Source organism: Zophobas morio, unplaced genomic scaffold (genome assembly GCF_036711695.1).
Source record: "Zophobas morio isolate AGI-343-1 ecotype UQ-CSIRO unplaced genomic scaffold, CSIRO_AGI_Zmor_V1 ptg000017l, whole genome shotgun sequence".
Lineage (NCBI taxonomy): Eukaryota > Metazoa > Arthropoda > Insecta > Coleoptera > Tenebrionidae > Zophobas > Zophobas morio.
The window spans coordinates 11268037-11282338 of NW_026972122.1; the positions used below are offsets into that span (position 1 = coordinate 11268037).

Here is a 14302-nt window from a genome sequence, read left to right on the forward strand (position 1 = left end):
ACATTATTCTTTATAGGCAATTATCACCTAAAATATTCAAGGATATTAAACTACGCTTGTTAAAAATACTTCCCGGACTCGTAATAACTGCATTGCGAAACGTTGATAAACGTACAAAAATAAAAAACTATGGAATAATTAAGAGCAGTGACAACGTTGGAATTTTGTTAATAGTTCCATGTATGCAATCTATTTTTCACTTATCCGAAAAAATTGGTTATAAAGTGAGCACAGAAAATTATTTTTCTAGATTAATAAAAACAAAAGACAAATCTCATTTATTATTATCAATAGTCCTTATATTAGACACTAGTTGATTACTTCTAGAGTGGAACCGCACGTATCGTGTAAATGGGATGTGAAGGCAGGAAAAATCAGTCCCGTGGTGAGTTCAACCAATATTGATCAAACCGTGACAAAGACCGACAGTGGTAACATGATTATATCGTCCCACTGTAAACCCACGTGTTTCAGATACGATAAAACAAAAATTACACTAGCACTATTGTATTTGTATTTACCACATTTTGAATAAACTTGTGCAATCATGACGATGCATACTTCAAATTTGATTCAGCAGGTCCATGAAGCAATTAGGAGTATTGTGATTGTATGAAGTGATATAAACAAAAAAATAAGGACAAGTGAGTCAATAAAAATGAGCAACTTAGTGCAATGCTGAGACAAATCTAAAAAGCACTAACTTATTGTTTTCAGCGAAAAATTGTATGTCATTCATGAATCATCAAATGTCATTCTATGTATTCTCCAAGAATGCATAGTATTTTTTTTAACTTTATAACTAAAATAGTTTTGCCTAATTTGTAACCGTTCTACAGTGATAAAGTTTTTAAGTTGATAATTAATTTTACAGTTTGCCTTTACAACCGAAATTAAATAATAAGTGTTGTGTAAACCCAGATTTATTCTTTAAGCATAACCCGTATACGTATCATTTCAAACAAGATTTGCTTAACACAATTTTGGAATGACGTCATCCAGTTTTTGAAGGGGACCACCAGACGAATTCTGATACGATACGATAACCTTAAAGCAGTTTTGTTGTTTCTAAAGCAACTTATAAAATTTTGTTGGACAATTTCTTTCCAAAAACGTCTATACATAAAATTAAAAATAGTTATCACAAATTTTTGGTGAGAATGATCATAGAAAATCTAGTTGGCGTTTTATTTCTATACATTCTTTTTATAGTTATGAGTCCATCGGGCGACTTCCACTTTCATGTTTCCACGGGGTCTCTTATTAGACACATCTACGAAAACAATGGACCGATTGTTGATAAATTTTGTGTATACATATGCTAGGAATATATTATGTAGATGGTAAAACGCTAACCAAAATTTGGATCAACATCACAATAGGAAAATTTACAATAATACATATATTTTAATTTTATAAAATAAGATACTCCTGCACTTGTGGTCTATGAACCCGTGTTGAGTTTTCAACCTGGCATCCAGATTTTTGAAAAAAAAAAAAATCCAAATTGTATTCCAACATTTTGCAATTTAACTTTGAAATTGTAAAACCGAATGCTCTGAAATCTTGCAAGCGTTTTAAGGTTATCGTAAATCGTATCGTTTATCGCTTCTTACAAATTTGATGACATCATCTCAAAATTTTACCTAATAAATCTTCTCTGAATTATGCAAAATATTATGACTACATATTCGTGGTTTATCAATGCACTAATAGTTTTTATAACTCGAAAAAATTAATGAATGAGGAAATTTATTTTATTAAATAATCAAAAACAACTTACTTTATTATTAGTATTACACCACATTTTTATATCCAAATTGATGTACGTGTCATCACAAAATTTTGTAATGGAAAAACTCACTTGAAACGCATAGCCCATTTCTTTAGATTTACTTTAACATTACATACAACTCATCATAAGGTTTATCATAAAAAAATTAAATTCGCAAAATCAAATCTTAGTAGGAGTATTTTTTTTAAAAATTGGATTTATTTACCATCGGCCAATTTGTTACTTTTTTCGTTTTTCCTTTTGGTTCGATTTCACAATTTTTGATATCACAATTTTTCGTGTTTTTATTTTTTTTCATTTTTCATTTTTCTATTTCTCGATTTCCAAAATTTTCACTTTGTTGTTTCCTCAATTTTTCCATTTGCAATTTTTCATTTTCGCTTTTTCAGTTTCCCAGTTTTTAATGTTCCGATGTTTAATTTTTCGTTTTCTCAATTTTTCAAGTTCTTCATTTTCCCCATTTTTTAATTTTCATTTTCTCAATTTTATATCATAGTTTTTCTTTTCCTCTTTTTTCAGTGCTTCTTTCGTTTTTATTATTTTTGGATTTTCAATATTTCGATTTTGCAATTGATCTTTCGTTTTTTTGATTTTGCACTTTTTCAATTTTTAAGTTTCTCGATTTTTAATTTTTCGATTTTTCAATTTTTTGCTTCAATTTTTCAAATTCTTGATTTTCAATTTTTAGATTTTTTAGGCTTTCATTTTATAATTGTTCGTTTTTTCATTTTTGATTTTTCAGTTTAACTATTTTGCAATGTTTCCTTTTTTTTATTCGAAAATTTAAATATCGAAAAACCAAAAAATTGGATTTATTTACCGTCGACCAATTTGTTACTCATTTTCGTTTTTTTTTTGTTCGATTTCACAATTTTTTTTATTTTTCATTTTTCAGTGTTTCGGTTTCATAATTTGTCGTTTTTTCAGTTTTAATTTTTTCAATTTTTCCATTCCTCGATTTCCAAAATTTTCAGTTTATCGTTTCCTCAATTTTTCGATTTGCAATTTTTCATTTTCCCTTTTTCACTTTCCCAGTTTTTAATGTTCCGAAGTTTCAATTTTTCGTTTTCTCAATTTTTCAAGTTCTTCATTTTCCCCATTTTTTAATTTTCATTTTCTCAATTTTATATCATAGTTTTACATTCCCTTTATTTTTTCAATGCTTTTTTCGATGTTATAATTTTTCGTTTATTTAATTTTTAAATTTTTCAAATTTGCAATTTTTGGATTTCCAGTTATCCGATTTTCCAATTTTTTTAATTTTCAATATTTCGATTTTGCAATTCATGTTTCGTTTTTTCGATTTTGCACTTTTTCGATGTTTCAATTTTTTGCTGATTTTCAATTTTTAGATTTTTTAAGCTTTCAGTTTATACTTATTCATTTTTTCATTTCTAATTTTTCAATTCAACAATTTTGCAATTTTTACATTTTTTTTTATTCGAAAATTTAAAAATCGAAAAACCAAAAAATCGGAAAAAATTAAAAAATTGAAAAATTGGAAGAACAAAAAATTACAAAATCGAAAAACTGCAAAACGAAGAACTGAAAAAAAGAAAAACTGAAACACTGAAAAACTAAAAAGCGAGAAACTTAAAATTGAAAAAATTGGAAAGCCCAAAAATTGTAAAATCGAAAAATTACAGAATCGTCAAAATTGTAGACTCAAAAAATTGTAGGTAATTTTGAAAGATCGAAAAATTGAAATATTAAAATCGAAAAATTGGGAAATAAATAAATGAAAAAGTTTTAAAATGCAATAATTGAAAATTTCTAAAATCGCAGAATTGAAAGAGTATTTTTTTTAATTATAGGACTAATTATTATTACATATTTAAAACGAAAACTAGAAAAATTGCAAATCAAATAAAGAAACGAAAATCTGAAAAATCGAGAAAAATCTAAAAAAAAAAATGCAAATCGAAAAATTGAAGAAACGGAAAATTGAAAATCTAAAAATTCAAAAAATTGAAAAATCGAAAAACGAAGAAGTTTCAAAATCCAAAAATTGAAAAAAAGATCCAAAATCGTAAAATCGAAAAAGTGACAAACTTTTTTAATTACATATTATTATTACATACTTAAAATAAAAATTAGAAAAATTGCAAATCAAAGATTGAAGAAACGAAAAACTGAAAAAACATGACACTGAAAATCAAAAATTAAGAAAACGAAAAATTAAGAAATCCAAGTTGAAAAATCGTAAAATTGAAAACCGAAAAACTGGAAATTGAAAAATTGAAAATTTTAAGAATTGAAAAATTTCACATTAAAAAAAAAGGAAAATCATAAAATCAGAACATTGAAGAACCGAAAAATTGAATAAATAAACAAAATAAAAGATGAACCAAAAAACTGAAGACACGAAAAATGAAAAACCGAAAAATCGAAAAACTGAAAAATTAAAAATTGATGACTGGTGAAACTGCAAATCGAAAATTGCAAAACCTAAAAATTGTAACATTCAAAAATTGAAAAATTAAAAAACTGAAAAAGTTAAAAATGAAAACTCAGAGAGTTGCATATCGTAAATTTGAAGAAACAAAAAATATACGTAAAACTGAAAAATTGCAAATCAAAAAATTGCAAAATCTCAAAATTTAAAAATTGAAAAACTGAAAATTTTCAAATCGAAAATCAGAAAATACAAAAAAATTAAAAATTGGACAATTGAAAAATTCAAGTCAAAAAAAAAACTGCAGGACCACTGGCGCAAAATTTTGTTATAATTTTTCAAAGAAGCGGGATTTGTTGGGTGCACTTCAGAGGCGAGGGAAGTTCTGTCGAAATAATCTTGGACCAATTTTTAAAATACATTTAAAATTTCAGAATAATCGGTCCAATAAAAACGAGAAAATAAAACCATTTAGACTACACATATTATTGGCCAAGAATTTATTTAACATTTCAAAATCGAAAAATATCAATCAATTTTCAAGTGTTTGTAAACAAATAACTACGTTGAAACGATAATTTTCGCCTATTTTCACGGAAAACATTAAGTTATTCGCACTTCCAAGGTCGTAATCTATTTACTCGGTGATGAAATCTATGATTGTGGAAAAAAACAATGCGAACGTAAGTAAATTTCCAAAACTCACCGCATGGTTCAAATGATAGAAGGATAAGCCAAAGATATCTAACGAATTGCAACGAAACAAATATTAGGAATTCTCCAGATGACAAGTATTTATTGACTGAGTTAAAATAAATTTTAATATTGGATCAAGGTTTAACAATTAGAACATTTTTAGGTCATATTGATTTTGGCCGGGGCACATAGAGGAAACGAAGTAACGAAGTGTGCAACAGGTTCTTGTGAATATGAGGCCACTAAAAATTAGATAAAATTTTCATCATAGTGAATACAAGGAAATCAAATTCACTTTTATAAAATTCTACAAAAAATATACATCAGTTCGGAAGTGAATTCAGATCATAATCTACTTGTAGTTTATGACCAAGATAATAACTAGCTTGGCAAATGATTGTGAAAAATTTATTTGGAAAATTATTGCAACAAGTGCTCATTTCTTCAGGAGCGATAAAAGTTACTCCCCTGTAAATTAACAAAACTGCTACTGATGGAATTAAAGCGAATTTACTTATGCTTTGATAAAGGTATAACAAACTGGTGGGAGAGGTACTAGCACATATTTAGCGACAGGAAAGGACAAGTGATTATAAATTCAACAAAAGGAATTTTAAATCAGAGGGCATCTAATTCATATTTTATCCACTGTTTGCACTTTATATTCACTGAAAAGAAGTCTCACATCCTGTACAACTAGTGTATGAGAAATTAATGCGCATATGTTCTAGTAATGATCTGTGATATGCCCAGATCCTCTTAGACAGGAAGAACTATAAAGTACGTCCTGGAAATTTTTTAACGACGCAGCTACATAACCAAATCGGTATGTAGAGGAAAAAACTACCTCTCATTAAGCAACAGTTAATGACTAATACTTCTAAGTTGTTGTTATGATGTATATGACGTCAGGCGATTTTTCGAAGTAGTTGTTACAAAATCTTAAATTTCGTTTTGAAAATATGTAATTAACCTTTTTTCATTGTTACAACTTTCTCTGGCTTTACAACTAGAAAATAAATATTTTATGGTGAAAATAAAGAAGGAAATTTCTATTTGAAGTCATGTATGTAAGTGCAATATTTATCCAAAACAAATCTACATATTTAAGTCCAAGCTGCGTATAATTAAGTAAATGCTTTAAATTATTCATGAATTTGATTTTGACACTGATGTTAATGAGAGTTTGAAAGTTCTAACCAAGATATAAACACATGTTTATTTTCGCACGATTTAAAATCAGAAAAACATTACAAAAAACGCTCAAGAAAATAGTGTGATTAGTTTTTATAACTGACGAAGATTAAGGATGCTAAAGCTAAAATTGGAACAATACATCAAAATTATAATAGAATGAAATACGATGTTTTTAATTAATGAAATGTTATCTCATAAAAATCTTCATTATTTTCAGAAGTAGAAGCGTAGCACGCAAAAATTAAAACTTAACAATAAAGAATGAAAGCCACTTAACGTAAGTATTGCTTTTGTGTCTCAGAATGTTATCATAACGTATCACGGTAATTATATTTTTTTATAGATCAAGATTAGGAGCGATAATTTTTTCATCCTTCCATTAATTTCTATCACGGATTCCTTCATTGTTTTCTTTTTATGAATAAAAAAATCTGACGTGAACGAAAAACGATAGTTCCTTTCGTGAGTTATTTCCGTTACTCTATTAGCTAAACCTAAATAATATAAAATTGATATTTATGTAGCTAATAGTACTTTGCCCGAGCATGATTTTTTCGACCGAGTATCAGAATTTTTCGAGAGCGCTAAAGACATTTTTCAAACGAGTTACACACAATCTTTTAACTAGAACACAGTTTTTGACACATCACCTCATTTTTGCAACAAGAAACTTAAAAAAGTACTATCTATAAGAAAGAGTCATTAAAAAAGTTATTATTTGATAAAGAAATATAGACATGAAAATGTTACTTTATTGACAGTTGCTATATTTTTTAACATCTCATGTTTCAAGTCAATAAGTCCTAAATAAAACCAAATTAAAAAACCTACACTAATAAATTTCCCCAGGTATCATAGATATTTGTAAATCCCAGTCGCTAAGTTGTCTGCATGGAATTTTCAGAATGTAATGGGACGATTTCTACAGTTTTGTAAGCTGAAAACCGTGGTGAAAACTGCGTTCCGAAATTTCCGTAAATAATTGAAATATTGAAAATTTAAAAAATATATGATAATGAACTGTTTAAAAAAACTGCCCTCGCATTATATGATGAAAGTTGTGAACGTGTTACATTCAAAATTTCATAACAATAAGTGTGTTAATAATGGAGATATTACATTCTGAAAATATATTGACAACACCTTAAGAGCTGAAATATAGTTTGTACATGAAAACAAGACCTCAAAATGTTTTGAAAATAAATGTGGCGTCAGACCATATGAATACATAAGGCTCCTTCACTTTGAATCTTGTTAAATAAATTGGCGTCTCGCAATCGCCACGCCACGTGTTGAATGCACGCACTGTAAATACTGTTGGTATTGGTCACTTCCCGCATCATCAGTCTATACTATATCTCAAAGTTTACGATAAATAATTTTTAAAATTGTGTATCAATTCTGTGTTGCAATACTTAAGGTCATAAAGTTTCTGGTATTTAATAGATTTTCCACTAGAGATTTGGCAACATATAATCTTTCCTCTTTCTGTCTCTTTTTATTAAATGTTTGAAATATGTTCATACAGAACGAATTTCTGTGTGAGATAAAATCGTAAAAGTAGACTTGGAATATAAATTGCGAAAATATATGTATTTATATATTATTTTGTACATTACCTATAATGTACAAATATTAAAATTTAAAGCTGATGTACAGTTTAAAATTTTATGCGATAACTTAGTCAAATATCCAAATCTTATCCAACTTCGTTTATCTATGCCCTGTAAAAGATCATGCAAGTGGGGTATTTTGAGATCTCACCATTTTCGAAAATCGGCGGGGATGGGATTCGAACTCACGCGACTAGAGTACAAGTACAACGGTGAGGAGTGGAAAACCTACACAACTACTGGCAGATCAAACTAAATGTCTTATTTTCTCGTATTCTAGTATTTATGAAACGTCGAGAAAACATGGAAACATTCCTCAGATAGACCTTATAATAGAATATTTTTTTAACTTACGCTCTGAAATTAAAAAACTGAATTCTAAAAACAAAGCACAAAATATGTTACAATAATATATTTCTTATTGCCAATTATTCTATCGCGAAGTTTAAAGAAAATTTTTAAATCTTTTCATTATTCACACACGATTACGAATGTTGCTACTTTTCTATAATATTACTAAGATACTTAGTGTTTTCTCAACAATTCATAATCCCGTGGAGTACGAAAAAATAGGTCTCCCATTTCCTTCTGTTTGTCCGTCGTCGGAGTTGATTTTTATTAGACACATAATAATCTCTGAAACTACCGGACCGATAGTTGTCAAATTTTATATGTATGTTACTGCTACCTACTCAGGATTTTTTAAAATGGGGTTAATCTTCCTATGGCTACAAACAGTGAAATCTTGGTTGCATTATGCTTGACTTAGAAATGCTTCGTTGTTGATTAGAGTGTACAGGAAGGTAATTGAACTGATTATTAATTAAATAGATGTTACGCGAGAATCCAAAGTTAGACAATGTTAAGACGCCAACAAATTTAATAATCGTTTCCTGGAAAGAACTGATAATGTTTTGTTAAGCAAATTTACTTTTACATGTACATATTATAACAATATTTTTGCACCAAAATTTCCAATTATGTAATTCCTGAAACTGTCTGATATAAAAATAAGTAAGCTTCTTATTTTGAAATTTACAAAAACTTACAAATAAATGCGACAAAAATAAAAAAACGTTATCATAATAGGATCCGTCAAAATGTCAAAACTTAATTAAATAACAAGAATTGATTGTATCGAACAAGCATGAGGAAATATTATTTGTAGTTCCAATTCCGTGAGCCGCATTACTCAAAAATGTTTAGCACCATAATCTTGACAATGCCACTTTCCATTAAAATATTTCCAAGAGTCGGAAGATAAGATATAAATAACCGAGTCATATTTAGATGAAAATGAGATTTTAGTATGTTAGTGATACTAATACAGGATAATTCGAATCATATTTTAAGCGAGACATGTTTTCACTAAATTCAGGTGTAATTCAACAACTATCCTATTTCGATTTTAGAGCCAAGGATGATATCTTGACACCATTTATTTGTGCGGTAGTTTTCAGATTTATTTACAGAGTTAGATTACAACATTTGCACTATTTGAATATAGGGTATGATCAGGTGCGACCAACAAATATCATCCTGTACCTGTCCCAGGACGATCTCTGTTGTCGCATGTTCATAGTGTAATACACGCTTTTTTTCACTAAACGTGTGCCAATATTTTCAGTATCTATCGAAGCAAATACATTCCGTCCACTCTGAAAAGTTACAAAACTTTTGATATTTTTTTAGGCAAGGTGAATGTTGCGACATTAAAAGTATCAGTTTTTTAGCAAAATAAAATTTCGTGATAAACAAATAAATAATTGCACGATAATGTCATGCAAATTTTGTTGTTGTAATTACTTACTCAAGTATTTGGGTTAGGATAAACAAAAATATGTTTTGTTATTTATTTAAAACTTCTATATCGAAAAGTTTTATTTGTCTCCTGTTAATTTATGAAATGCGTACTTCCTTCAAGACGTTTTGCAAAATAAAATAATCATTAATTAATAGCAAAAGAAACAAAAATTTTCTGTTCAGGGTGTTTATGTTAGACATTCATTAAAAGTTTATTAGATTTTTATTTCAGTTGTGGAATTTTAGCTTATTTACTCGTTGTGAAACAATCGTAGTACGATATGTATGTATATTTGATGGTCAGCAAATTACAATTCCTCTTTATTTCGATTCAAACAATTTGAAGCAAAAGCAGTTAACCCTGATTTTAATTATCTCCGAACCTTATAGCATGGGACATTATTGCACAAACCTGCGTAAGCTGTAAAAAAGTAATTACACATTTGACGCAACAACCGTAACGTTAGAATTTTTAAATATTTGCTACAGTTTATTGGATTAAGGATTTTGCACAAGAGGTTATAAATTGTTGTGCAAAAGAAAAACAGTTTTTTCGCAACTATTCAGCAAAGGTTTTTCTTAACTTAATTAAATATTTTATTTATTGCTGATTCTGATAAAACTGAAAGACGATCATAATCGTTGCGAAACTCGATGAATAGCGGGTTTAGATGTATTTTTTCTCTCAAATAAATTTAATCTCGCGAACAATGGTGTAAATTACGAACACATTATCTTTTTTCGAGTTTTGATAAAGACGCGTGCTATTGCAAAATTCTTGTGCGAATGATAAACGTTTAGCAATCGTTTAACCTTTGAATTAATCACAATTATTAAAAGAACGGCCGTAACGTAAATAAAACCACTTATATATGTCAAAGGTTTGCTTTATTGATGATAACCGTAGTCATAAGGAGGTCTAAAAGTGTTGTTTCATAACAACCAGAACATAGCCATAACAGGAAAACACGAGATATGCTCGCATTGTTCTTGCAATAATTAGATATTTTAACAACAACAGTATTAATAATGGTCATTAACGCAGCGAGAACAATGAGTCTGACTATTAAACACTTACGGAAAACTGATATTGTTCCAGGGACCCCAACAAAGTAGTACAAAGTCTCCGCCGACAAATCTGTAGCAGAATTTTTACAAGACTTTTCACAACTTAACTTCGTGTGATCTTGCAGTTGACTAAACAAATCTGACATTTGTGATGACTTTTATGACGTCATCAATACCAGTGTGTGGCAACATTGCTTCGTATGGGCGCCGGGGGTCCACCAAATTACACGTACCCATGTATCTATAACCACAACAAATCAACAATTATTTTTTAAATTTTGACACGTGATGATCGAGATAAGCTCTTTTGTTTGAAAAATCGTGCTTGTCATTTCCACCACGGTTTGGGCATCACATTGTGTTCGATGGTGCAAGATTGATAAACAGCACGATCCGTGTGATGTGGTGTGAGAGCTGTCGTCGATCACGTTTACCAAGTTCTAGGCTAAAGGAAGGACATTCTAGCGATTCATTGTAAATCAATGGATTTGCGTATCCGAGCACAGTTACGTGGAACACTGTAATCATGAAAATAACGTTTCAAGTTTAATTAACTTGTTAGTCGCTGATATGTAATGAAATAGTTTAGTACTAAAAGCGACGTTGCGCAATCGATACAGTTGTGTGTGCGGAACCGATGCCATAAGGGTTACCGAACCCTACATTTTTGGGTTAAATTAAGTCACCGATAAGTGACAGGAAGGGACTGTTGTTGCCGGGCTGATATGATTTTGCAGAATGTTGCCTCACTTTACGTACGACGAAAAACATTGTAACTTTGTTGATAATTACATTTTTTAAATTTTTAATCTGCGGAATAATGCGATAATGTCTTGCGAGACTTGCAGGTATTATATTAACACGTATTACACAATCATCCGACAAACACATGCTCTTTATCATACCTCTCCTTATATGGAGTGAATCAGCAAAAAATTTTCTAGTTCTGTATGCACAATAAAATTTTATGAATACTATTTATTATTTGTTTTGTTTGATCGCAACTCTTTACTGTTACTTAATGGATCTGTCTTTGCATTGTACTACATCTGCATACATCGATCAAACTATGTCCTAATAGCATAAGCCACTAGTTGCAATAAGAGTTCTTATAGATTTACGTTGTGTCCGTATTTCCTGACGTCATTGCAGCAGCGATGCTAAGCAAATCTATTAGCTATTTTATGATGTTTGTGCCTGACTTTACCACCACTATGTATGTTGACTGCTGGATATTGCTATTAGCCTTATTGTACTCCAAGTTATATATTTTGCACATGTGTGAAAAACGTGCAGTTAATTAATTGATAATAATTTATAATTAAAAGACATATTTCTCAACTTACAACTTTTGCAAACTAATTGTCTCTATCAAGTAAAGAATGACACTAGATAAACGTAACACTTGATTAAATATTTTTTTATAAACTTTTTTTATAAATTAATGAATTTAAACGCAATTAACAAAGTTTCAGATAATCTATTTGTGCTGCTTTAAAAACGGCAAATTTCGTTTAACCGGAGCTGGAATATAAAAAAAAATTTAACACGTTTTTCAACAAAAAAATTGTCTGTGCAGTCTGGTATTCGTACACGAAATTTAATTATTATTATTATTGTAGTAATTTAGCACTTGCTTGACAAATTTACTGAAAATACCCCAAAATGTATTCTTCTGTAAGCGAAGTTTATGATTTAAACAAATATGTTTTTGTTTTTTGTAGTAAATTACAATGACGACATAAACTTTTTATAAAAAAATTATAATCATGTTGAAAAAAAAAAACACGTACTGAACGAATGTACTACGAGCAAAACGCCTCCGACGACAGCGTGGACGTGGTTCTAATTGTGCAAATATTTCCAGTATACTTATTTCGGACTTATGTTGACGAATTACAACGCGTGACACTTATGGCTTTGTCACATGGTAAACATAGTAACACCTGTATTGTCCTTTTTTTCTCATTTATTTGTCTTTGTTTAACAGCTATTTATGAAATATTCGATGTAGGGAATTTAATTCTTGTCTAATAAATAATTTTCGCTATGTTGAGTTTTATAGCTTGTAGAATACGTAAAAGTAGGTTCCCCGTTTCCGTCTATTTGTCGCTTGTTGACGGTTTTATTAGGCAAGTAATTTTTGAAACGACAAGCTAGACTGACTAAACTCTTACAATTTATTTTAGAAATTGTTAAAACCATTGTTTATCCCTTCCAAAGACTTGATGACTCCATCTCAAAATTTTTCAAATTAAATTTATTCGTCCACGCCTATTTTGATTAAAAAAAATGTTCCTACTTAAAATTAGTTTTATATAGAAAATCTCACTTGAAACATCTGTAATATACTCCTTTAGCTGTAATTTATTCTTTTTTTTAGGTTTTTATTTTAACTTAAAGAGATTATCATAACAAAAAATAAAGGAATTATTATCATATTATTATTATAGAATAGGATAATGAGACAGATTCAAGATCTATAATACCCATTTTTAACAGTGTGTTAACTTTATTAGCAGTGCAAGAATTCATCGTACAGGTTTTTGAAACGATTGATACTAGGAGCAGATACGATTTCCTCTGGTAGTTCATTTCAACGATTTACAATTCTATTAGAAAAGAAATTTTGCCAGCATTTGGATTTAAAATTATCCCATTTCCTCAATTTGTAACTGTGCCCCCTCAATCCTTGGTCAGAGTTCAATTTAAACATGTAAGACAATTCACTGTCGACTAGAGAGTGTAAGATGCGATATGTAAAAATCATGTCACCCCGAAGGCGTCTATTATGAAAGCTATCTAAGTTGAATGAGACAAGGTGTTCATCATACGAGAGTCTGGTACTACCGTAAGGTATTCGCGTGGCCAGTCTTTGTAGAGATTCTAGTTCCAGGTTGTCTTTTCCCCAGTCCACGGTAGTGGCTTGACGAGTAGAGTAGAGGAGCGGGAAAACACCCTGATATGGACTTGGAGAAGGTAAAGTGGCCGTCAAATTAGACCGAATACTACCTGCGGCGCGGTCGTGCTGCTGCTCATTGAAGTGATTAGGATGGTTGTAATCTTTATTACTCTCCACTGTTTGGGCACAGCATATCTCTTATTTAAGTACTAACTGAATGGTACGCGGCATTCAGCCCTAATTTATGGCATCTATAAGCTGTGGTTAGGGGTTTATTGAGCGCTTGAGGCGTTCAGCTTATTGTGACAGCTACTATACAATGGGCCCAAAGGCGCGGCCTGAGTGCCCGCTGGCTACGGTCAGCCCCCATAAATTAAGAATCCAGAATCCAGTCCACGGTCCACACAGGACCAGCATATTCAAGTATAAGTCTGCAGTAAGTTTTAAACAGCTTAATACGTGTAAAAGTAGAGGGTGATGCATCTGTAAAAACTTTGGGTTTAATGCAACATGGGATATCAGCAACATAAATTCGAAAAAAACAAGAGTGGTCCCAACACAGAACTCTGTGGAACACCATTTGAGACCTAAGCAATGTTAGAAAGTTCGTCACCAACTCGGACACGGAAGACTCTGTCCGAGAGGTAGGCTGACAACCACGCTAGCAGAGAGCCTCTGATTCCCACATGATTGAGCTTTGGGCACTCTGTCAAAAGCTTTAGAAAAGTCTAGGTAAATAACATCTACTGGATCACCTCTATCTATTGCATAAGTCCAGTCATGAACACATTATAATAGGTTGGTTATTACAGATCTACAAGGCATAAAGTCAT

The 14302-nt window shown here is 30.3% G+C and overlaps 1 protein-coding gene across 1 annotated transcript in view; it reads right to left on the reverse strand.

Annotated features, from left to right (window-relative positions):
• The window catches only part of LOC135129816 (tribbles homolog 2), a 32475-nt gene extending 21377 nt beyond the window's left edge, over positions 1 to 11098 (reverse strand). Inside the window, exon 1 of the mRNA XM_064057077.1 lies at positions 10578 to 11098. The gene's annotated coding sequence lies outside the window, so the exon portion shown is untranslated. The remainder of the gene's footprint in view (positions 1 to 10577) is intronic.
• Between the last annotated feature and the right edge of the window lie 3204 nt (positions 11099 to 14302).